This window comes from Alligator mississippiensis, chromosome 7 (genome assembly GCF_030867095.1).
Source record: "Alligator mississippiensis isolate rAllMis1 chromosome 7, rAllMis1, whole genome shotgun sequence".
NCBI lineage: Eukaryota > Metazoa > Chordata > Crocodylia > Alligatoridae > Alligator > Alligator mississippiensis.
Window position 1 is genome coordinate 48,800,201 of NC_081830.1, and position 25,789 is coordinate 48,825,989.

Sequence of the window (25,789 nt, forward strand, 5' to 3'; positions counted from 1 at the left end):
CCAGTCTCTCTCTCCTCATAGGGCTTGGCCTGCAAGCCCTTAACCATACGAGTGGCCCTTCTCTGGACCCTCTCCAGGTTACCCACATCCCTCTTGAAGTGTGGCGCCCAAAACTGCATGCAGTATTCCAACTGCGGTCTGACCAGCGCATGATAGAGAGGAAGTATCACCTCCTTGGATCTGTTCGCCATGCATCTGCTGATGCACGATAAAGTGCCATTGGCTTTTCTGATGGCTTCGTCACACTGCCGACTCATGTTCATCTTGGAGTCCACTAGGACTCCAAAATCCCTTTCCGCTTCCGTTCCACCAAGCAGGTCATTCCCTAGGCTGTAGGTATGCTGGACATTTTTCCTCCCTAGGTGCAGCACTTTGCATTTCTTCTTGTTGAATTGCATTCTGTTGTTTTCCGCCCATATGTCCAACCTGTCCAGGTCTGCTTGCAGCTGTTCCCTGCCCTCCAGCATGTCCACTTCTCCCCACAGTTTTGTGTCATCTGCAAACTTGGACAGAGTACACTTCACTCCCTTGCCTAAGTTGCTGATGAAGACATTGAAGAGTATTGGTCCAAGGACCGAGCCCTGCGGGACCCCACTGCCCACACCCTTCCAGGTCAAAGCCGACCCATCCACTACAACTCTCTGGGTGCGACCCTCTAGCCAACTTGCCACCCACCGGACCGTGTAGTCATCCAAGTCACAGCCTCTTAACTTGTTTACCAGTATGGTGTGGGATACCGTATCGAAGGTCTTCCTGAAGTCTAAGTATATGACATCAACCCCTACTCCTGCATCCAGGCGTTTTGTAACCTGGTTATAAAAAGAGACTAGATTAGTCAGGCACGATCTGGCTGCTATGAACCCATGCTGGTTCCCCCTCAGCATAATTTATCCTGCCGGGCTCTCGCAAATGTGAGCCTTGATAATTTTTTCAAAGACTTTGCCTAGGATGGAGGTGAGACTGACTGGCCTATAGTTGCCTGGGTCCTCCTTCCTCCCCTTCTTGAAAATGGGGACCAAATTGGCCCTTTTCCAGTCCTCCGGGACCTGGCCCGTGTGCCACAAGTGTTCAAATATTACCGCCAGTGGCTGTGCAGTGACGTCAGCCAGTGCCTTCAGTACCCTCGGATGGAGCTCATCCGGGCCTGCCGACTTAAAGACATCCAGTTCCTCCAAGTGACTCTGCACCATCTCAGGGTCTACACATGGTAGTCTGGCGTCTTGCTGCTGCCTCTCTACAATCCCAGTGAGAGCCTTGTCCTGCCCCTCACTTAGGAGCACTGAGGCAAAGAACTCGTTGAGGAGTTCAGCCTTGTCCCGCCTGTCCGTCACCAATTGTTTCTGCCCATTTAGTAGGGGTCCTATTCCACCCTGGGCCTTCCTTTTCCTCCCTATATATCTAAAAAATGATTTTTTGTTATCCTTTACTTGGGATGCCATCCTCAGCTCCATGGTAGCTTTGGCCCGTCTAACTGCCTCCCTACAAGTGCGAGCAGAGGAGGTATACTCCTCTTTGGTAATCTCTCCCCGTTTCCACTTTTTATATGCTCCCCTTTTAGTCTGCAGGCTGCCCTGGATTTCTCTGGTCAGCCAAGGAAGTCTCCTGGCCCCTTTTCCTCTTTTTCCTCGCATCGGCATCATCTCCCTCTGTGCCCGAAGGATCATTTCCTTAAGGCACAGCCACCCTCCCTGGGCTCCCATCTCTTCAAAACTCCTACTCTGCAGTGAGTCCTCGACTAATCACCTGAGTTCATTGAAATCAGCTTTCCTAAAGTCTAGCACTTTCACCCTACTAGTTACCTTACCCACTCAACATCTTATGGTGAATTCTATTATTTGGTGATCACTGTCCTCCAGGTGACTATCAATCTGTAGGTCTCCTACCATATCATCCCCCGTTGCCAATACCAGGTCCAGTAAGGCATTCCCCCTAGTGGGACTGTGTTCCTCCTGCGTCAGGTGGAGGTCCTGTACACAGGATAGGAACATGCGTGAATGGTGGGACTTTGTTGTCTGTGTCTCCCAGCAGATGTCTGGGTAGTTTAGGTCCCCCATGACTACCGCCTCTTTAGCTTTTATGGTTTTTATGGTCTCTGAAAACTGCCTCAGGAGCCCCGAATCTAGTTCTTCCCCTTGCTGTGGGGGTCTGTAGCAGGAGGTTTAGATTAGACATTCGTAAGAAGGGGTGGGGTTGTGGAGAGAAGCCTGATTGGCTGAGGGTCCCTGGCAGCCCCAGGGAAGCCACAGCCATGTGGCCTCTCCGGATATACTGGCTTTTAGCTCTGTGGCAGCCTGGGGGTAGGTCAGACCAGGCACTCTGCTGGAATGGAAGTATGGGGGCAAAGGCTAGCCCACCTGCCCTGCAAACTTAGTTTTGGAGGGAGCCACAAAGGCTCCTGGGATACCAGGGGACTGCAACTTATCTTGAGTCAGAAGAGAATCTGGGATGGAAGTTTGATATACTAGTATAACCTAAACTGATTAAATCTGATACTACCCAGAACTGTCTTAGACCAGGTTCTGCCATTTTTACACCAGTCTGTGTGCACTGAACCTCTGTTCTGTCATAATTTTACACATATTTCCGATCATTTATACTGGCATACATATAATTTGTGTACCTAGCCTTAGAGAAACCTGCTTTCTGTAGTTACCATCTTTAGAAATTTGTACATGAGTATTACTTATAACCTTTGTTTCATTTCTTTTTTAAGTTTATGAAAGGATCAGTTGAAGTGGTTGTCTGCGGTAATTGAGCAGGGGTGGGCAAAATGTGGCCCAGGGGCTGGATGCAGCCTGCCAGGCCATTCTACCCAACCCACAGGACCACTAAAAAATTTAGAAAATTAATATTTATCTGCCCTGGGCTGCCTGTCATGCAGCCCTTGATGGCTTGCCAAAACTCAGTAAGCAGCCCTCTGCCCAAAATAATTGCCTGCCCCTGTAATAGAAGATCGGATATGATAATGAAGGAGGGCCTTTCCAGTCCTTTATTTCCATTTTTTTTAATTGAAATTATCTTTTATCATACAAATGTTTAGTAGCAGTGATCATGTAAGAAACATTCCTCAGTATCTTCAGAGAACACTTATGAAGTACTTTAAGACCTATAACTCCATAACGAACTGCCACAAATCCATATGAAAGGAGAATGAGAAGAATAATCCCTTTGCTGATGGAAATTGGCAGCTGCACTGATCGCTTCTGTTATGAAATGGATTCAGGAATTAATGGAGGAGATAAAATAACTTCTGTTAAGATATGAAGTTTTTACTGCTTAAATGAAGACCTCATTGGTATGAAAACCCTTCTATAGCAGTCACATCTGAGGAGTTCAGAATAAAATATGGACTGTAACCAAAACCAGTATAGATGTGCAAAAGTGAGAAAGTACCCGGTTTCAGGCACTGCATACATGGCTATTGTGGTGTTATGAAAGTATTTTCTGCTGCAGGCATGCCAATATCACATTTGCTGCTGTCTGACTGATTAATTAATTCATTGGTGACCATACATTATAGGTTCTCCTTTTCTGCTCTGTTCACACAAGTTATGAGACTGTTACAGGTCCTAACAAAAAAACTTTGATTTTAGCTAAATCTGTAGCTCCCCAACCCTTTTGCTCCAGAGGTCTCTAGATCTATTCAAACTGTTGGCCAAAATGTGAGATGGCAGACATGACAATCCCTAAATAGAGTAAATAGTTTTCATTGGGAATACTCTTTTTGCTATTCCTAATCAGAACAACTTTTTTTTTTCAGATTTCAAGGCATCTGCTTCCTTTTTTCTAAGACATGCCTCTAAATCAGGGATAGGCAACCCTCAGCAGGCATGTCAATTCCAGGAGGTATGCCAAGGAAAATGTTTATAAAAAACAATTTTTTTAAGTTGCTGTTCCAGGCTCTCTGGAGCAGCAACAGCTCCCAACACTGCTGCCCCTGCCCTTGTGTCTGTGGTGGTGCACAGGGACACCTACAAAATCAAAGGACCCTCCATGCACCCCACTCCCACCAATTTTACAGTTCCCCCCATGCACCCCTGCCTACACACATACCATTCGCTGCTCCCTCCTGATCAGCGGTTGGGTGAAAATCAGAGTTTTAAATATGGCACAATTTTTGCCTCCCAGCCAGTTGGCAACAAACAATGGGGCTGCCAGGGTCCCTCAGCCAATCAGTGGTGAGAGGCAAAAACCGTGCCACATTTAAAACTTTAGTTTTTGCCTCTCCACCAATCAGGAGTGAGTGGTAAGCAGCAGGTCCCCTCTACCAATCAGCAGTGGGAGGAGCACAGGGAACTCTGCAAGATGAAAGGAGCTGCTGTGCAGCCCCACACCCTCCATTAATTTGGTAGGTCCCTAATCAAGGGTGGTACTAGGAGGGGCTTGTGGGGGCTATGGCCACCCCAAAATTTGTCTTAGCCCCCCATAGCCACCCCTCACAAAGCTGCCCCATATACCCCATGCAACAGAGCCTGTCCTGCTCCTACCTGTAGAGCAGCCACATCAGGAAGAAGCTGGTGCTGCCCCTGTCCCTAATCATGGGTGACTCCTAGGGGAGGCATGGGGGGAACGTCAGGGTGAGACTTGGGCATGGGTGCCACCTAGATGGTATGGGTGCTGCTCCTACTCACCTGCCACATCTGTGATGTTCCTTGTTGGGGAGGCAGTTCCCTTCAGGTGGCCCCCAAAAGTCAAGAGGTCTCGACCCTGGTCTTTTCTTCATGGGGCTCCAAACCTCCCCTTTACACCACCCTTGCCACATCCACAGCCTGGACAAATGCTTCACTCTGCAGGTCTTCCTCTGGATGATATCTCCTTTCATCCAGATTACCCGACCTGGGATGGGTCAGGCCTTCTTGACCATTACAATCTTCCTCCCACAATTGGTTCCTCAGCTTCAGGCTAACTTGGGTACATAAACCTGCCCTGCCTTAAGGCTGACTAGGACTTCACATAAATCTAATAGAAAGCATCCGGCGTCCACTGACAGACCCCTGGAATCCTGCTTCTTACTCAAAACAAAGGAGAAAGGATATGGGGGGGGACTTGCTTGTCCCTTCCCTCCTAGTGATTATGGGGGTGGGCAGCCGCCCTGTGCCCCTCCCCGATCCTTCTTCCCAATGCAACCGCCTCTGGATCCCTGCTGACCTGGGGTCACTCTCTTGCTCTTCCTGAGCTGGTGGTCCATGCAGTTCCCACGTCGGGCTGCTCTTTTCTCCCGACCGAACTGCTTGTGAGAGCTAGCAGCTCCCTGCTGCCTTCCCCAGCCACTGTACCTGTATTCCCTGGTGGGGCTGTGGCATTGTTCTTGGGTGTCTCTTGTCTCCCTAGGCTTGGGTTTCTTCCACACCGCCCTGCCAGAACCCTCCAGTCACCACTCTACTCCTCTTGCCTGCTCTCCAGGTGGGCGATCCTCTCTTCAGCTCCTGCTGTATCCTGGCCGGCATCTCCCTCTTCCCCCACTGGCTGCCCTCTTCTCCCAGCTGCTATTTGAGCAGCCTGCATCTCGCCGAGGCTCCACCCCCATCCCTCACCAATCTGCAGCTTCAGGGAGCTCTGGAATTGTGGAGCCTGTGTCCACATTCCTTCCCAGCTGCTGCTCATTTGGGCCTTTGCAGTGAGTATTGGGGCACATGGGGTGGGAGTCTGGGACCCACTAGTGGGGCTTTTATTGTCCCTTTCACACTGCCTACATTGTTGGGGTGGAGGAGGGGAAAGAATACCAGCAGCAGTGGCAGCCACCGCCACCTCATGGGCCCATTTCTCATGCACCTACATTGCTGGGGGGTTGAAGCAGCTGGGCTCTGGTGGCAGTTTCTTACTCCTATCTCCCTCCCAACTCTTTCTCTTTTCCTCTCTCCCTCCCCCCTCTTTTTCTTTTCCTCTCTCATTACAGCATGTTTAACCAAAAAAAAAAAAAACCAAACAAAAAAACAAACACAACAAAAGTAGTATATGAAGTTTTATTTATTGTCACCTAGCTTAGAAGTTTTAGAAAACCTGGTATTTACTGTAAAACAAAAACCAGAAAACAAAAACATCAACAGCATTTATGATTATGGGTGGTAGTTGACAGAACCAAATCAACATGGCACTCGGTGACTAGTGGTGTTCTCCAAGGCTCTGTTCTTAGACCTGTACTCTTTAAAGTCTTCATAAATGATCTGGACACTGGTGTCAAAAGTGGATTGGCCAAGTTTGCTGATGACACCAAACTTTGAGGAAGAGTCTTTACACTTGAGGATAGGCTGGTGATCCAGGCTGCCCTCAATAGGCTTACAAGGTGGGTGGATGAAAACCTGATGGCATTCAATATGGAGAAATGCAAGGTGCTCCACCTCAGGAATAAAAACCCACATCACACTTAGGCTTGGCAGTGCTACACTTGCTAACACCATGACCAAAAGAGACTTGGGGGTCATGATTGACCACAACACGAACAGCAGCCACTAAAGTGTTACCACAAAGTGAACAAAACTATGGCTTGCATCTACCCATGCATCTTGAGCAAGACCCAGGATGTCATCCTCCAGCTCATGAACATCGCATGCCCCTGGTGCCTGGTGGGGCACAACAGCCGTGGTGTGAGCACTGCGGCAGTAAATGGGGGAGCTCCCTCAGATGCCGCTGGCGCTGTCTGCAGTGCAGGGGGGGCGTGTGCCAACCAGGGGTCGGCGACCACCCACAGATGACACTGGCAGCATTGGCAGTGGCCATCGGGGATTGTGGACCACCCGCAGACACTGCCAGCAGTGTCAGCGGTGGGGTGGTGAGTGGCAACTGTCCGCAGGCACCACTGGCCCTTTTTGTAGCAGGTGCACTGCCACGCTTAGGAGGTGTACATGCACCCGCCTGCACCCTCTACACGTTGCCCCTGCTCCCACTGTACTCAGCCTTGGTAAGGCCGCAGCTGGAGTACTGCATCCAATTCTGGGCTTCACAATTTAGGAAGGACGTGGAGGAGCTTGAAAGAGTCCAGAGGAGAGCCATGCACGTGATCAGAGTGCAAGAGAACAGGTCTTATGAAGAAAGGCTGTGAGCTATGGGACTCTTCACCCTGGAGAAGCTCAGGCTCAGGGGTGACTTGGTGGCAGCCTACAAATACATGAGGGGTGTACATCAGGATCTGGGGGAACAGCTGTTCACCAGAGCACCCCAAGGGATGACAAAGTCCAATGGTCACAAACTCCTGTAAGACCGTTTTAGGCTGGACATAAGGAAAACTTCTTTACTGCCTGAGCCTGCAAGGCCTGGAACAAACTGCCCAGAGGTGGTGGAAGCACCTACTCTAGACACTTTCAAGAAACATTTGGACATTTGCTTGCTGGGATCCTTTGACCCTAACTGGTGTCCTGCTCCCTTGCACAGGGGGCTGGACCCAATGACCTTACAAGGTCTCTTCCACCCCTAATGTCTATGAAATATCTATGAAATATTATTAACTATATTAATATGCAGTGCATCTTGCCATATACCCCCTGTCCTGATTTTATTTTTCTGGTATGCTGGCACTCCAGCACCTCAAAAGGTAGACATTGTGGGGTTTTTTCAGCACTCTGGTCAAAAACATTGCCTATCTCTGCTCTAAATGCATGTCTTAGAAAAGCACCAATTAAAAAAAAAACACAGAAAAGGGATTCTATCTAGCATTTTGGTCAAATGTGTTAATTCATTCTTTACTTCTGAATGGAGTAGACTTCTTACCCCTTAGAAACTGATATTCACTTTTCAAAAAGTGTTTCTTTATAATGCAAAATGAACAGTTATTGTTTTTGGCACTGGTGGGTGGTGGTTTTGTTACAGTGATGATTATTTATTTATTTACTCATTTATTTATTTTTAAGGAAAATGACCTTTAGGCACAGAGAAAAAAAATGCATTACATTCTGTTAATAACATGTTAGCATTATGCCTGTGGGCACATCAGGTGCTATCAAAGTTTCAAAATCTCTTTCAAAAAGTTTAAATATTGTGACACTTGAGGAACACACGTTTTCATGGATATCTTTTAGATATTACAGATTTTTGTTTTAGACTTCCACAAGGTCCATAGCACTGCTATCATCCATTGGAGTTAGATCATTTTGGTGGGGTTGCTGTTCTTTCATTATCTGCAGTGTACTGTGTTCCAACAGAGAGATTTAACTGTTCTACAGAGGTAGTTGGCAACACTAAAATTGTCTGGGTGGAATGGTGCTAGAAGAGAGAGAGAGAGAGAGAAAAGAGAGAAACTTTCCCCATATATAATATGGGAAGGGGCAAGCTTACAGTGTTTGGATCTGGATTAAAATGAGCCAAAATTTGTGTTTTAGGTGTTGTTCTACTTTGTCCAGGGTAGAACCAGGTTGCATAAATCATTCCTTCCTTCCATGACTCCTCCTAGTTTCCTTTTGTTGTAAATGGTAACAGTGTGTTCAGTGAGTTCCCCCAACATCTCTGTGGCACAAAAGGCTCCTTGAGTTCAGTGAACGCAACAGCTGGAGTGCCATTTGCTAAATGTCTATCAGCACTTGTCACCTACTGTTGCTTAAGTACCCTTTTAAACACTGATGCATTAATCTAGTAATGAATTAATGAGTATAACTAATAACTGTTTCCTGCAGCAGGTTTCCATCTTTGTCTACACTTGAGGTTTGTCTAACATGGGAACATTCAGCAAAGTTAAAACGAATCAAGTAAAGGTGTAATGTTAACGCACATAAAGTAAAACTATTAAAACTCTGCATTAATACTCTTATTCAGGAGCAAAGTGGCCTACATTGCTGTAGCTTAATCCTCCTCTGATTATCACCTGACATCATGTACTCTGAAGCAAATTTAACTATAGTAAGCAAAGGTCATTCTGGTTGTGGAGCAAGCACCCACATGGGTTTAACAAGCGTTAGCTATGAACATTGAATTTATTCTCTTAGTTAATTTGCCTTGAGTGTCCCCATAAAGATTTTTAACTTGAATTAATCAATTACCAATTAACTTGAAGCAGTTAACACTAATGTGTGTAGACCTAGTATGTATGCTCTGCTAACAGCTGTTCAAGGGTAGACACCCAACAGTACTTTACCTTATATTTATAGTCTAGAATAAAAAGCCTAGACATCACCTCAACTCTTCAGTGAAGATCTCATGTCTTCATTACTTTATCCACAATATGTTGAAGGTGCTCTTCCTTTATCAATTATTAGACAGAAAAGTGTTTTAAAATAAAAGGTAGCAAAAGTGACATGATGAGTAAGGTGAAAATGGTCTGCATTTGTCTTGCTGGCCAGGTTGTTGATGACAATGCACGAATGCAGCTATTTCAGTGTGGTCTCAATGGAGTCATGCAAGAGGCTGTTGGCACATTCAAAGGAGGCAAGTGGTAGTGAATCCAAGAGTTCAAAATCCACAGATATAGAGGGAAACAGATTTGCTTTTAAAGTATGTGCATTCCAATGTCTTCAGTATGTGTGTACCCATCTAGCTGTATGTAGTACAGCACTAGCATTATTCCATATTCAATACTTGTATTACAGTATCTTGCATGAGGGCTAGTTGAGAAGTTGGTGGGCCTGCCTTGTGCCAGGCATGATATAGACACAGACAAGTAGCCAATCTGAAATTTCCAGAAAAAAATAGCTTTGTAAAATGTAACTTAGCATCCTCTAGTTCCTTGTAAAGGGCGTAACTGAGGTACTCTCTGCATCCTGCAGGATTCTCCTGAGCCCTGATGCAGACTCCTATTTATAATTTATTTTTTTCCTTAGAGCCGCATGACTGGGAAAAAGGACGAGATGGGCTTGCCTGCCATGCAGTTCTTAATGTCCTTGAAAAGTAACAGTGTCCTCTGGCTATGACAGGAAAACCCAATACAGACTTTTTTTAAAAGTTTGAATTCTCCAAGATTGTGGTAGGTCTCTTCACATTGTGGAAATTGCTAATTCATTAATAGTCTCATCAGAACTACATTTCTGTTACCCAAGTTCCCAGCTCATTCATTGATCCAGAGTTCACAGCACAAGGAAAATTGCAGTCTTCAAGTTTTCTGGTTTTGACCACACTGTACTGTTTTATTTTATTTACACTGATGAGCTGCAGTCCAGAAAAGGAGTAATATGTTCCTTTTCTGTATGGAAACATAAATGAAGGGGAGATTATTTTCAGTTTTTCAGAACAAGCTCCCTTCAGTCTAACAAGATCTATTGTTAATTGGATTACAATCCATGTGAGAGTTGGGTCTAACAATGAACACTGACAGTGCAAGAACTTGTGGTATTTTTGTCATTGACTTCACCGAAATTAACTCAACAATGTTGACTCAACATGCATCATTGCACTTTGTTCTAGCAGAATAAAAAGGGTAGGATTTGCAGAGGGATGATATGGAATGGACAAGTAATCTTGGTGGTACTGTGGGAAAAGAATACTTTAATGGGGATCAACTAAAAAGAGATGAAATCACTGAAGGAGCCATAATGATCTGGCTTTATGAGGGTGACTATTCTGCCAGATATATTCTGACTACAGAAGAGATTGAGTGGAACACACTTGCCAAAGAAGAAACAGGAAAAAATGAAGGGAAATTTCCATGTATATCTAAAGTGCAGAAATATTGTAAATAAATGAACGTAGTGGAATACCATATGCTCATCTGGAAATGCTCTACATAGGTTTTTCATGTGAATTTTCTTGAGAGATCATTTACCTGAGCAGAGTAAAATCTACAGGGAATAATAGAACTTCCAGACTCTGATCCTTTATTATACAAACCAGTTACCCTTTTCCTGCAACAACATTTTTTGCTTTCAGTTGAACATAGATACAAATATTATTTCAATATTAATCATTTTTATTGGAAGAGGTACAGGTTTTGCAGGGAGAATGTTTGGAGGATTTTCTGTTCTTTGGTAATTTTTTTCTATCCATCTAACTTTTGGTTTGTTTAGTTATAAACCAAAGTCAAAATAACTAAATTGGCTTTTATTTTTGCTTTAAGGTATTTTGCATAAAAGTCAATTTAAAAAAAATCAGTTTGAATCAAAATAAGGTTTTGATTTTAAACTGAGAATAATCCACACACACAATTACACCAAAGCAACTGAACATATGAGTTAAGATTGACTTAAAAAAATATTCCCCTATTTTGCATTTCCACTTAAATTGGAATGCAGTAGTTTTATCCATTCAAAGATGGGTCAACATCATTGCATGAGTGATCATTAAATAAAAGCATCAGCAATATATTTCATGCAAAATAAGCAATCCCTCTTCAAGACCAGCCCCTTATATATTAGGCTATGTTTCATGTACATGCACTGTATATCAGTTAAAACATTACGAGTTGCATGTTTCAGTTCTTTGCCAGATGTCCTTGTCTTTATCTTAGTAATTTTAATTTTATTACAAGATCACTGTACCTGAGCTCAGCATTGACTCTGTGCACCACTTTCACTGTAAACTTCTGCTAAAAAATCATTAAAGACTAGTCTAGGGACAGACGGTCAAAAAGCCTGAGCCTGAATTGATTCAATCTTTTCAGGTTAGTCTAACCTGGTTAGGTTGAATCAGTTTTGTAACCAGACAGACATCCCAGAAATGCAGGCACATGCCTGCAGTGGCTCAAGCTAGAAGCTGGGGCGAGGGGTGGGGAATGGCACTAGAGCACCCCTCCCTTCCCTTGCGCAGTGCTGAGCTAAGTGGGGCGGGGCCAGGCCCTGGTAGGAAGCTGTGGTTAGGGAGGTGCCCCTATGGTTCCCCTCACCCTGCCCTGAACGGCCCAGTGGGGAATGTTTATCATCCTTAACTCAGTTTTTATCACCCCATTAAGAAAACAGTGGGGCATTACCAGTTACCTGTTGATTCTGCCAATGGACTGCTAGCTAATGATGAGAGGTGTCTGTGAGGGACGGGGGGGGGGGGTGCTTGCTTAGCACAAAGTGTGTGTGTGGGGGTGGGTGGGGGGAGCAGAATCCAGGCAGATGCTTGCAGGGACTGTCAACCTGCAGCCAGGGAGCAGAGGGGAGGGGCCAGTCCTTCTGTGGAGTAGAGAGCCCCGCCCAGCCCAGGAAGCATACTGGGATGCTGGGGGAGTCTGATTTAACTTAAACCAGCAAGGGGTTTGGGGCAGACATTGCATAAACTGGTTTGACACAGTATAATGTATATCCTCAGTTAAAATCAATTTAGAAACTTTAATGGTACCTCCCCTTTATCTGGATTTGTTCCCTTTTCCTATAGATAAACTAGTTGATACAGAGGGAATTGGCTTGGGACATGAGAAGTCTGGGTTCTGTACCAAATCCTGACTTTGGCCTGTGATCTTGGTCAAGTCACTTCACCACTCTGTACCTTATCTGCTTCTGCATCTGTTGGTATTATTCATTAAACATATTCAATCTTCTTTGCAAAGTGCTTTGAGATCTATGGATCCCTCTGTATCAGATTGTATCCTGTATTAAATTGATCATCATCTCTGGTGGGAGCAGAATAAGATCACTGTTCTTCTGTTGAAAAATCTTATCAAGTTGTAGTGTATGTATGTACACTTATTGCAGTCACAAATAACTTGCTCTGGAGAAATAGAAGTCTAGGCTTAGGGTTCCTAATCAAACCCTAGATCAGTGGGGGCCAACTTTTTTAGCAGGTGTGCCACAAATTTTTGCCCCATGCCCTCCCCAAGTGCCACTCCAATCCACTTCCCCTGTTGAATTTACTGCTCTGCTTTGAGCTCCCAGCCGTCTGCTTCCTGCCTGATCTTCTGCTCTACTTTCTGCTTCCTTCCCTGCACTTCCTGCTCAGTTTACTACTTTGCTTTCTGTTTCCTGCCCTATCTACCATGGTGTTGCCTGTTCCTTCCCTGATCTGCTGTGTGCCTCACACATAAGCTGATAATGCCACTTGTGACACCCATGCTGCAGGCTGACCACCCCTGCTCTAGATATCCTGGAATAGAAGGGTTTGAAAAGAAAATAATGTATATCCTCGGTTAAAATCAATTTAGAAACTTTAATGGTACCTCCCCTTTATCTGGATTTGTTCCCTTTTCCTATAGATAAACTAGTTGATATTCAGACTTTCCAGTCTTCCTAAAAAACAGGGAGTTGTTTATTGTTTAAGTCATTCCTCCATTGACTTATGATACCCTTGCTTATTTTTAAAGTATCAAAGGGAGAACAACCCCCTCCCCCAAAATGAATGTAGCTTGGACAATAAGGGAGGAATTTTTATTAATCTCCTTTTTTTGCCATAAAAATAAAATGAAGCAAGTGAATGCAGCTTGACTCTGGCACTGTGAATATTTTTATTTAACAGCTTATTGCTGGCAGGCAAAGCTGAGTTGCCAAATATAGGAAACCACTTCTTTAAATATGAGTGTCTACCTCCTGAATTCTTAATCATAGTTTTACAGGGGCTGCTGTAGATTTCCAATCCATTATAAAGTGAAAGTGTTTTAAATAAGGAGCAGAGTAGTTCTTTTTTTTTTTGGTTAGGTTTTACAAGTATAGTTCATTCTTCTGCATGTACTCCAGATGTTTGCCCACATTAATACCAAGAATTCTAAAGCTCTGTCTTTTGCTTTTACATCCAGGATTTTTTTATTGGTACACCACAAACAAGACTACTATTTTTTGCTATCACAATACACTGAGATAACTAAAAAAGATGGTTCATCTGTGGTTTTCCACATGACTCTTTCATTCCAATCTTGCATATTAGAAAGAGGCCTTTGGACCTACTGTTGCCTTGGCGTAAAGCCACACTGTCTGGTCTGATATGTATTACTGGAAGGAACAAATACTGGGGCTGTGCACAATTTCTATGGGTGTTTCGTTTCAAAGCTGTTTCAATGTGTTTTGAGCTCAAAACAGTGAAATCGAAATGAAACAAAAGGCTTCAAAACAGCTTTGAAATGACACAAGTGCACTTGAAACGTTTCAAAAGTTTTGAAACGTTTTGAGTTTTGAAGCTGGGCTTGCTTGCAGGGAAACAGAAACTAAGGAGGAGAGGGAGGGGGCAGAGAGGGGGAGGACTGCTCTGATATTGACATATGTAGCTGACTAGTAACTGTGATCCTTCCTTGAGGTCCCTTCCAATCCCAGTGCTCTGGGGGAGGGACAGAAAAACAGCATAAAAAGCATTGTTTGAACTGAGCTTTATCTGCACCTTCACACTTACAAGTGACACGAGTTTTGCTCTGAACAGTTTGAGGTGCAGTTTTTGAGAAACCTCTGCACCTATCTCCTTGAAATTTGACAGTCTTTGTGGCCTCAGCACAGAATACCACCTCAGCTGTTTTATTTCAAATCAGGAAAGAAATTACAGTTATAGGCATTTTCATGATTCCCCAGTATAGCCTATGGGCAAAACAGCAAAACAATTTTGACGAAATGAAATGGAACAGTGCTTTGAAACAGCAAAACAGAATGCTGCCCCTTCAAAATGGTGAAACAGAAGTCTAAATGAAATGGTGCTGTTTCGCACAGCCCTAATAAATACCATCTACTCCTTCCTTTGAACAGCAGGGATAGATTCTATTGATTTTGTGTATATATAACCCTCATCAACTTAATATGTGAGAATCCCATAACCATACATGTTTCCTTACAGTGCACCTAAGATGTAGGGAAGTTCTGTTATCCCAATTTACAAATGAGGGACTCAAGAACAGGGAGAGGGTAAGTGATTTGTCCAAGTTCACACAGAATGTTTGTGGTACAGAGTAAGCATGAATGACACGTGCCCTCTGTCACATGGGGGGGGGGGGCATTGGCAGCAGTGGGAGTGCAGCGGCATCATTACGGTGGTAAGTGGAGAGGTCCCAGGGGTCAGCAACCACTTGCAGATGCCACCGGCAGTGTTGGCGATGGCCAGCAGCAATTGCTGTCCACCTGCAGACATTGCCAGCAGTGTTAGCGGTGGGGGTGGTGAGCAGTGACTGTCCGCAGGCACCTCTGACAATGTCGGCAGCACCTTTTCATAGGAGGTGCACAACTATGCTCAGTGGGTTCACGTGCACCCCTACACATTGCCACTGGGAGTAAGGGAATTGCACCAGGGACTTCCAAGCTAAAGCTCTAATCTAATTCATTTTGATATTCTTTGATTGGCCCTCAAACTTCAAAGAGAGGAACCACACTGCATAGGCAGTGGAAGGGGTAGGCTAATGGGGCTCAGCCCCCCTCCTCCCCCCCAAACACAGGGCAGCAGCAGAAATTGCCTTAGGGCTGCCCAGCTGCAGGGTCCTGAAGCAGGGGGAGAGGGGTGGGCACACTGAGCTACTCTCCACACACACTCACAGCCAGGATTGCAGCCAGCCCAGCTGCAGGCAGATAAGTTTCTGCTAATCTGTCTTTTTTTATATCCACAGGCAGATAGAGACCCCAACAGTGCAGGAGAGGGTAGGGTAGGGGAAGAGTGAAACATTCACCCCTGCCCCAGGCCTGCTGCCGCCTGCACTGTGGGGATTATCCCACAACCTGACCCGGCTGGGGCCCTGTTCACTGTGAATGGGGCCCTGGCCCAGCTGGGTCATGGGGCAATCAGAGCCAGCACCTCCTCCAGATGTGCAGTGCTAGACAGTCAAGGAGGGGTCAGGGTATGTGGCCCCCCCAATCTTTGTACACATGAGCGTGGGCCACAGCTGTAAGCTGGGCTTAGCCTCTGCTCCATGTCTCTGTGACTCACCGTTACTTCTTTGAAAGTGGTGGGCACCACCATGTGCCTTGCTGCCCGGCTTGCCCAGCAGGCAGATGCACATGGCGGCGCCCACCGCTTTCAAAGCAGCAGTGGTGAGGTGCAGAGACATGGAGCAGAGGCTGAGCCCTGCTCGCAGTTGCAGCCTGCCCTCTCCCATGCAAAGATCAGGGGGCCACATGCCCCCCCCCCCACTCCTTGGCTTCTTGGCATCGTGCCTCTGGAGGTGCTGCCGGGCTCTTCCTGGGGATGATGAGGGGCGAGGTATGGTGGGCTCAGGAGTCCCAGGGGCTCCATCCCCTGCAGCCTGGTGGTGCAGCCAAGTCTGGCCCCACTCTGGCACCCAGTCCTGGGCCCTCCTGGCCAGTGCACAGCTGGGACCAGTGCAGCTAGGAGGCAGCTGAGGCAGGTGTGGCAGTTGGGTCTGGGAGGTAGCCAAGGCTGGCACAGCCAGTGCGTATGACCGGGAGGCAGCTGGGGCCTGGAATGGTGCAGCTGGAGCTGGGAGGCAGCCAGGGCCAGTGCGGCACCTGGGGTTGGTGTGGTCAGCACCTGGAAGCAGCTGGGGCCATGAGATGGCTGGGCAATGCCACTCCCTACCTTGGCCCTTTCCCCTTCCATCTCCGACTTTCCCATGGCAGGGGGGCATGTGCGTTTGCATGTGCGTGCACATGCTCATCCACCCCCAAATTCTTTTTCTTCCTCTGCCTATGCCACACTGTGGTCAGAGTCCAACTTCTAGTGATGTCAGTATGTTTTTATTTGTGCTCTTTGACCTCTTGCATGCTGAATACTCAAACACCAGAAGAAAAAGGGACATGTTGCTCCACTTGGGAGCCTTTATTGAGTGGGATGAGTGACTACAATTCATTTTTCTACTGACCCCTCATTTTATTTATATAGTACATTTCTTTTGGAACTATTATATAACATTTATCACATGAGAGAGCCTTGTAAAACACACAATTTGTTAATTACAATCTATTAATACCTGGAAAAACAAACGGAAAGATCAATATCATAGGGTGCAGACAAAAAATAATTTATGTATCAAATTAACTTGCTTGATACTTTAGTATCAATCCTTCATTCACTCACATGAATAAAACAATCCTTTTGACGTCAGTGAATGTAGGTTTAGGCCTACATTGTGCTTTTGTTCCAAGTGAGTATGGAAAATGACCTATATGGATGGATGGATGGATAGATAGATAGAAAGATAGATCTATATCTCTTTAAGGAGAAGATATATACAAGATCTATACAGCAATAGCTTTTTTATCTGGCACCCATGGAGAATGGGGGGTGCCAGATAACAAAATATACCAGTTAATTGAGAGGCCTGAACAGGCGTCTTTGCCTGTTCAGGCCGCTGCTTCTCCCACCGCATCCAGGGCATCACTGCCCCTCCCGCCGCATTGCCAACCCTCCCGTGGGCCCCATGGGCCCCAAGGGACAGTGAGGTGGGCCCCGTGCAGCCTGCTATGCCCGGGTTGTGGGGGCTCGGCAGCACAGCCTGCTTTGCCCTGGGCCATGGGGGCTCAGCAAAACTGAAAGTGCCATGGTGGGCACTTCCAGTTTTCTCTTTTACCTTACAAGCTGGCATGCGGGTTAATAGAGCATGCCGGCTTATAAGGTGCTGGTTAAGGCAGCTTTTACTCTATATCTTTCTGTTATATATATATCTCTACATATATGCATCTCTTTAAGGTAGAAAAGAGATGAGCAAGATGCTTGGCTCTTTTTGTTGGCCTTAGAGGGACATGCATGCTTTTCTGCCACCTTTCCAACTTCATGATGGTGGGTTAGAGAAGGCTTGAATTTATTCTATTCTACTTGCCAAGAATAGTTAGTTCATGTTTCTTTTCATTTATGATATACCTATAATACCCACTAATCTAAAAGCTACTAAGATTTAAATATAGTCATGGTAGTATTTCCCTAAGTAGAAAACCACATTAACTTTTCACATACTTTCCTGTTCAGTAAGGCATGAAGCCTTAGAAAGTTGCAAGACAGGTAGATAGGATACCCTTTTAAAAGCTTGTCTCACTTAATGTGTGCTGGCTAGTATAGAGTAGATTGTTGTCATAACCCTATACAGGAGTCTATTTTAGCCCTAACTTGATGCCTATTCTGCTCAGTGTGTTTGAGGAAACTCAAAAAAGTAAGCAAACATAAAATAACTTTTCTCATATTCTGTTTACCTATGTTACGTTCTCTATTTTGTTTAATATTGATTGTGCCCATCTTTATCATGGAGCATGTAGAAAGGAATATCGAATCAAGATGCATGAAATGAGTAGTATATTTTTTTCATCCTTTTTCTTCTTCAGTACTTAATCTGTTTGATATGTTGGAGCTTATACCATAATAGAACAAATGTTAAGGTTGCTCATGGACAAATGTTGAACCCTTGTTGATATGTAAAAGGCTTAATGGTATAATGCACAGATTCTAAAGATCATTTAGAGTTACTGTCTATTACAAACTGGTTGTGTATCTGTGATACCATTATAGCAATGTTTTAATTTATTACCCATTTCACTGTGTGGTGGGAAGTGCTTTTGTTCAATTCCCTATGTGAAAGACAGTGGGTAGTTCACGCATCTCATGGAATTTTTTTTTTTCTTTGCTAGACCTCTGTTATATAACAACTTGCATCTAAACATTAGCACCTGAACCTTGGTGAGCGGGACCATAGTGAAGTTCATTGACTTACTTTTATTTCATTGAAAATAATTTTGACAGGCTTAAAATGTACTTAAACAGTTTAGTGCAACTTTCACATGTGAAAATTATATTACATTTCTGCAGTTTTCCTATACTGTTTTCACCTTGGTTGAGTAATTTAAGTTCTGTATTATGCTTAAAATGGCTATCTTTGCTACACAGTCCTTCCTACTTAACAACTTTGGAGCAAGGTTGTCACCCCCAAAAATTGGAATTTGTTTTGTTACTGACAATCTGCAAACATTTTACTGATAACCAAACATTTTTACTTACATGTGTTTTTACTGATACATATTTTATGTAATACAAGTGCAACTCTTCTACCAGAACCTACCCTTCTGCCAGGCCCCAGTTAAAAGGACTGGGTTAGACACCAGCCATAGTAAAATAAATAAATAAATAAATAAATAAAATTTAAAAGGTTGATTTTTCAGTTAAAAAAAAAAATTCTTGTGTTGGCAACCCTGTTTGACTGAAGCAATGGTTTTATACCAGGTGTGGGAAATTATTTGCTTAGAGAGTTACTTAAGGAGTTTTAGTGAGCTGTTGTGAGGTGGGTTGGGGCGTGGGTGCTCACCTGGCCTGGTGCAGTGCGGTGGGGGTGGAGGCAAACCCACTTTGGGCTAGATAGAATCCCTTGGTAGGCTGGATCTGGCCTGTGGGCCATATTTTGCCCACCCCTATTTTATAATGTTCTGCCCCCACCCAGGTGGCCCAAACTATGTCCTTTCCCAAACTATGCTGTTGCTCCCTGGCCTGGCCTAGGTAGGCCAAAAAAAGCCTACTTGTGACCCAGCAGTATAACGGACAGCCAAAAGGAGAAAGCAACAGCAGCAGAAAAAGCTCTTGGCTCAGGGGTAGTGGGGGGGAGAGGTCTACAAAGCCCTAAAAGAAGGCTCCATGAAGGGTAAAGTGCTCCCACTCCAACACCAGGTGGCAATGTTATACTCGGTCTGTCCTTCAACACTTTACCCAGCTTCTTTCTAATCAGGGATCTTCAATCAGTTCTGACTGATTACTGTTTTTACAGACACCTGAAGGGATTTTTTTTTTTTAAATGAACTTTATAGACAGGTGTATTTAGCCTGAATTTTTACTAACTGCCCACAAATGTAAGGAATTTGTGGACCATTGCCAACCCTGCTTTACAGTTGGAGAATACAAAGTCTGACCCTAAATATTCTCTTCAGAGGAACCTAGATATAATTATGAGTATTATTCATGCAGATGAAGGGATTGACTTGGCCATTCCTACCTTTTCTATGAGCCATTTCTCTTGACATTCTCTCAAGGCAGCCTTTGTTCATAGAAACTGATTTTACTTGAAGTCATTTTATAAATAGATGCAGCAAGATGCATGCTGCAATGCAGGCATTGTTAGCATTACAATATTTGTCTAAAAGAAAGAATAGAATTTTTGTTGATATATCAGGTTTCAGCTACTTAATATATAACACTCAATCAAAATGGCCACTAACCTCAGTTTTCCAGATAATGAAAGCAATTGAAAGTATGAGGGCACTAGTTCATTTATATCAGAAAACACCCAGCATCTACTAATATTCAGCCTTTTCAACTCTAGCTCTTTGAGGAAAAATGTACTGCTTACATAAGATGCTGATTAATCATGAAAAATGTCACTTCACTGGAAAGGCTCCCACTTCCATGTTTCAAGACCAAGTTAGCTTTGGAAGAAATTTAGTATGTCAATGGTTTGGAAGGGTATCATTTATTGAAATGACCTTTGTTGCTAAGAAACAGCATGATTTGCAGACTATATTAGAAAATTATAATTAGCATCAGTTTAGCATAATCTGTTCTTGTATTAGAAACATTAAGTCTCACTATATGGATGTAAATTAACATGGGGAAAGTTCACATGGGGGTCAACACAATTGTCAGATAAGGCTGAGCCAAGTCAAATTAATTTCTAATCATTTGTAGAAAGTCCAGTTACCAGTCAGCAGAGAATATTCAAAATTCTGCCAACTAAGGGACCTTAAAAGCCAAGATGTCAAGATTGAAATATGACACTTGTTCTAAAAGAAATGAAATAAAAGTAAAACTAGAAATGGGAAACAGAAAAGCAAATTCACTTTTATTTCATATAAATACTTGGAGGCAAACACATTCTTATGTTTACCCCTTAATTTTTAAAATAATAACTAAAAAATATAACTGTCATTTTAATTTTTTTTAAGATGTGTGTAAATGCTCCTTCTGAGTTGGTTCATGCAACCAAGTTTTTAACTGACTATTTAACCGGCTTTAGCCACTCTAAGTTTGGCCCAGTTAAATCAAGAAGTAATAACAATTGTGGGGGAGTCTCTTCTTCCAAGATTCTCAGTGGAATTTAGCAGACATAATTAGTCTAAATCATTTTGATAGGCTTTAGAAAAGCATCTAATTGAACTATATTCAGAAGTTTTGTGGACCATTTTTCAATTTACCTGGTTTCAGTGAAAGTTTCACCAGATTACAATATCAAAAATTGGAACCTTGAGATAAGAAATATGCAGAAATGTATATTTCCCAACCAGATCTCCAAAGGACCCTTTACTGTTGCCATTGTAAATGCAGGAAATTATGATCCTGTCCCTTCCAGTCCACACAAGGCCAGCCAAGCACATCAAAGAAAGCACATACAGAAGATTAAACAAAATCACATGAAAAAAATCATCTCTTCACACATGAATAATGCTTCTGTAAGTGCTTTGCATGTGATTTTTGTCTTCTGTATGTGCTTTTTTCTTGATGTGCTTGGTAATCTTCTGAGTGGTATATAATAAATAATGTGTATGTATAACCCTTGAGGAAGGATACTGGGGAAACTTTTTTCATTTTCTCCAATCCATCAGCAGTTATGATTATATTACATTCATGCTTTTTTTCTGATAGGATGCAAAATACAATGACACGATTATCCTTTAAGACCAGAACCATGTTTGTTTGGTTTTTTTTCTATACTCAGAGGAGTAGCTTCTTCTAGGCATGAATACAGAAGGTAGTGCATCTTGGCAATGAATATCTTCCACTTAGGATTGTCTGTGGCTTTTGTAGTTGAAAAAAACAAATGATTCAAAGATGCCCTCAAGATTCATAAAGTTAACTGCACTTTGTCTGTAAAGATATACTCATGAAAAGGATCCTTCCAAACATTGGATAGCAATATAAATTTTCCATTTTCATGCTCTGAAATATTCCAAGAAGAAAGCTTCTTATATGTATCTCTCTCTTAAATTCTCTAGAGATGGAACTGCCTTCTCCATAAAAAAATGTAACCATAATGCCAAAGGGGTATTAAGAAAAGAATAACCCTAGGTACAAAGTTGTTAGAATCATCTGAATCTTTTGCAAACAGTCAAAAAAAAAACCAACCAAAAACCTTACTGTTAATCCTCATGGCTAAGTACAGACAGCCAAAAGCCAAAGGCTGAATCAATTCAATCTTCCCAGGTTATTCTAAGCTACATAGATTGAACTGATAACAGACATTCATTCTCGATTCTCGAAGTGCACTTCAGTGGCCCAAGCCAGAAGCTGTGGGGTGCTAGAGTACACCTCCCTGCCCAGCTTCATCCAAGGCTAGCCCACCCACCCAGCAAGGGGAGTAGTGGGTTATTGGGGGTGTGCAAAGCATTCTGGGAAAATGTGGGACTGTGAGTTAAATTGAATCTGTAGGAGATATAAGACAGAAGTTTAACCTACATCAGTTAAATATGATACTACATGAATCCAGATTTATCTTAAACTTGTTTCAGCCATTTTGAAGGTGATTTACATACACTGAACTTCTGTTGTGTTACAGATTTGAATCAGTTTCCAATCACTTATACTGGTTTGCGTGTGATTTTTGTACCTAGCCCGTGTGGCTTACATAGCACAGTAGGTTCGTTTTTGTTGTTGGTTTTGTTTTCTTAGTTTGAGTAAAAAAAACATAACGATGATTCTATCCAACTGTGTATTTTGACCGTTCTTGTTTCTTGCATGCATTTACCTCTATTTGGGAGTATTGCTTTGTTTTTGCTGTGCTTTGTTGTCTAGCGAGCACAGCTTGCTTTCTTTAAAAAACAGTTAATATGGACAACACAGCAGAGATGAAGCAGTCATTATACATGCTTCTTACTGTAGACACATATTGTAGCTTCACTTTTGTGGCATTCACCAAAAAAATCTATTTTTGTTCTCAGATTAAAAAGAAAGTAAGTACTCAATATGATTCTCATTTAAGTCAAAGGAATTTTCATGATTTACATTAGTGGACACAGGATCAGGACTCAGTTTTACAAAAAAGTTGTTCTACAACCTAGAATCTAGAAGGATCAAGAACAGTGAAACATTTTGGGGCTACATTCTTCCACTTCCACTTTAAAAAAAAGAATGCCGTTGTACATTAGGGCTGTGTGAAGCTTTGGTCCCTTATTCAATTCAGTGGAGATTCAGCCTGATACAGTGGCCAAATCCAAATTGAATCAGAAGACCCTTTAATCTCTCCAAATCAAATCAGAACCCTCCAAATTGATTTGGAGACGTTCAGAAAGATTCGGTGATTCGGACATAGACACAGCTTTAAATGTTTTTTCTACATACCTCTAGGTAGCAGAGGCTCGTGAATGGTGTAGTGCTGGGGCGCATGGAGCGTCCCACAGAAGCACAGAGGGGTGCTCCCCAGCACACTCAGCAGCAGACCCAGAACTGGACCAGAAGTACTTCCAGTCCACTTCTGGGTCTGCCAGGGAGCATGCTGGGGCCCCCCCTTCACCTCCGTGGCTTGGTGACTGGTGCCTCCTGGGTCTGGGGGGACCAAGGGTCCCCCCATGGCCAATTGCTGAGCCAGGGGGGCATCACTGAGCATGTGGGCCTCCCCCCCACACTCCTGTGGGATGCTCCATCTGCCCCACCATTGCAGGATTCACAAGCTGTTCCTAGTACCTTGAGGTATGTAGAAAAAACATTTAAAGCTGTGTCTATGGCCAAATTGCTGATTCTCAAAATCAGCATCGAATCTTCAGATTTGGATTTGGCCTAATCAAATCAAGGACAGTGTTCCGAATCAACAAATTGAATCACTGTCCCTGATTCAGGCCAAATCTGAATCAAATAGGGCCTGTTTCACACACCCCTATTGTACATGTCCCAGTTCTTGTTGAACACAAAGATTTCCTGTATCTAAAAGATGTCATACAAGATTTGTGAGAGTACTGGTTTTGTTTCCTTGAAAAAGGAAACATTTTCTGAACAATCAATTATCAGATTTGTATTATGTAAAATACACATTTGTTCACCCTGAGGAAAATATAGTAGCATTCACATTGAAATGTGTAAAGTTAAATATCACTATATTTTTGCATGCAAACTCTTCGCTTAAAATAGTATATACTGTGTTATTTATCTGACCCTGATTATTTTGGAGTCTAAGGCTGGAAACAGATATTGTAAGTGGAATGCTGTGATTGAGCTTCAGGGACATCTACAGACATCCCCATTTGCTGCACCCCAATTGAGGGGAAATCCTGAAGGAGATTTCCCTGCAAGCATGTGTGGGGGTCTGCCTCCTTATTTGCAGGTGCACTTGGAGACATACCTCTGCAAAGGATTTCCTGTGTCTGCCTACAAGTGTGTGCAGAGAAATCTTTTAGGGGGATCCCACCCCCGGGTTTTCAGGCTACAGGCTGCCCCTCTGCACTTGCAGGCACATGCAGGGAAATCCCCATGCAGAGACACTTACCCTGCATGTAGCACTGCTGCATGGGGCACATGCCTGCTTGAAGACATGTGTCCTGAAGATCCTGAAGGAGTTCCTGAAGGAGCTTCATGTGCCTGAACGGCTTCGTGTGCCCTGAAGCTCCTGAAGCTCTTTCCCTGACTACCCAGACTTGTCCCTGGAGGGATGCATCTAGGTAAGCAGGGAAAGCAAAGCAGGCATTCCTAAGGCTTAAGCAGTCTGATCATGCCCAGGAAGTCCTGATATGTGCAGGACTGGGCCCCTCAAGCCCATGGAACCCCTGCCCAGGGCAGCTGGAAGCCATGGGAAGCTTCACACTGTCCATACTTTCCCACCATAAACACAGACATGGGCCACAAAAGAAAGCAACCCTATTTATCGCTTTTTGCTGTGGTCACAAATTTGAGCATTTGGGGTGCAGCAGAAGGTATGGACATCTATGTGGCTTCACTTTTTGCCCCCATAAACATTTTTTTTGGAATCACAAAGGTGATGTGTTTCCCAGCTTGGAAGGTGGTTTGCCATCTTAGAATTGGAATATATATCTATATCTGTATATAGTGTGCATGGGTATATACATACATACACGCATGCACATACACTAAAAAAACAACCATTTACAATAACATATTTTAATTTTGTTTAAAAAAAATATTTTTGTCCTTATTGCATGTGTTTGCATTTCGTATATAGAGGTAATTGTATAATTGCTCAAAATGAAGTCTTACTCTCGTACATTGTAAGGAGGTGTGGAGGGGTTTTGGTGGGTAAAGGTGGGTGGGTATGGGGGAGGTTGTTGGGGGGCTTTGGGTGTGGCTGTTGGTGTGTGGGTGTGGGGGTTGGGAGTGTGTGTGCATGTGGGTAGGTGGGTATGGGGCTTTGTGGGAGTTGTGTGGGGGGGTGTGGGTACATGTGCATGGTAGGGTGTGTGTGTGTGTGTGTGTTCCCCTCCTACAAACATGCCCCCCATTATGCATAGCCCCTGGAGTCACCAGCAGCACCAGGTGGAGCCCCCTGGCAGCGCATGGTCCCAGCAATCCCCAGGATGCACATGACTGGAGTGCTGGCTCCATTGCACAGGGCTCACATGCCTGAGCTCTGCACTGCTGGAGGGAGGCCCAGGCAATGAAGCCAGCAGTGCAGATCATGGGGCATGGCTGAGGCACCAGGGAGAGGGGCAGAGCTGGCCTGGCTCCACAGCATGGAGCTCCCCACCATTCCTCATGACCTGCACATAGCAGTGAGCAGGACTGGGCCATCATTTCCATCACACAGGTCTCCCCCCCAGAGGTGCATGGCTTGGGTGGAGAACCTGGGAACTGCATGTGAGCTCTATGCAATGGAGCTAGGTGGACCCCATGCCCCTGCCAGCCTGGGCTCCTAGCTCCTGCTGCCCCACTCTGGGTCCCTGATAGTCCTAGTCCTAGCCCCAGGGCACTGGCATGGGCCCCACACTCCTGCTCAACTGCCTCTTCACTGCCCCCTGCTTGCCTACCTGCCCACTGCTGCTATAGCCACCACCACCACTCCCACCTCCTACTGCCACCACCACTGCCACCACTTCCCTTGCTGCCACTGCTGTCCTTCCCCTGCCTTCCCACCCACCCTACCTCCTGCCCTACCTACTTCCCTAGCTTCCCACCCGCCCACCACTCCCCTACC

At 44.2% G+C, this 25,789-nt stretch overlaps 1 long non-coding RNA gene across 1 annotated transcript in view; it reads left to right on the top strand.

Annotated features, from left to right (window-relative positions):
* The window catches only part of LOC132251927 (uncharacterized), an 81,064-nt gene that overhangs the window by 45,554 nt on the left and 9,721 nt on the right, over positions 1–25,789 (top strand). The gene's annotated exons all lie outside the window — the stretch shown is intronic.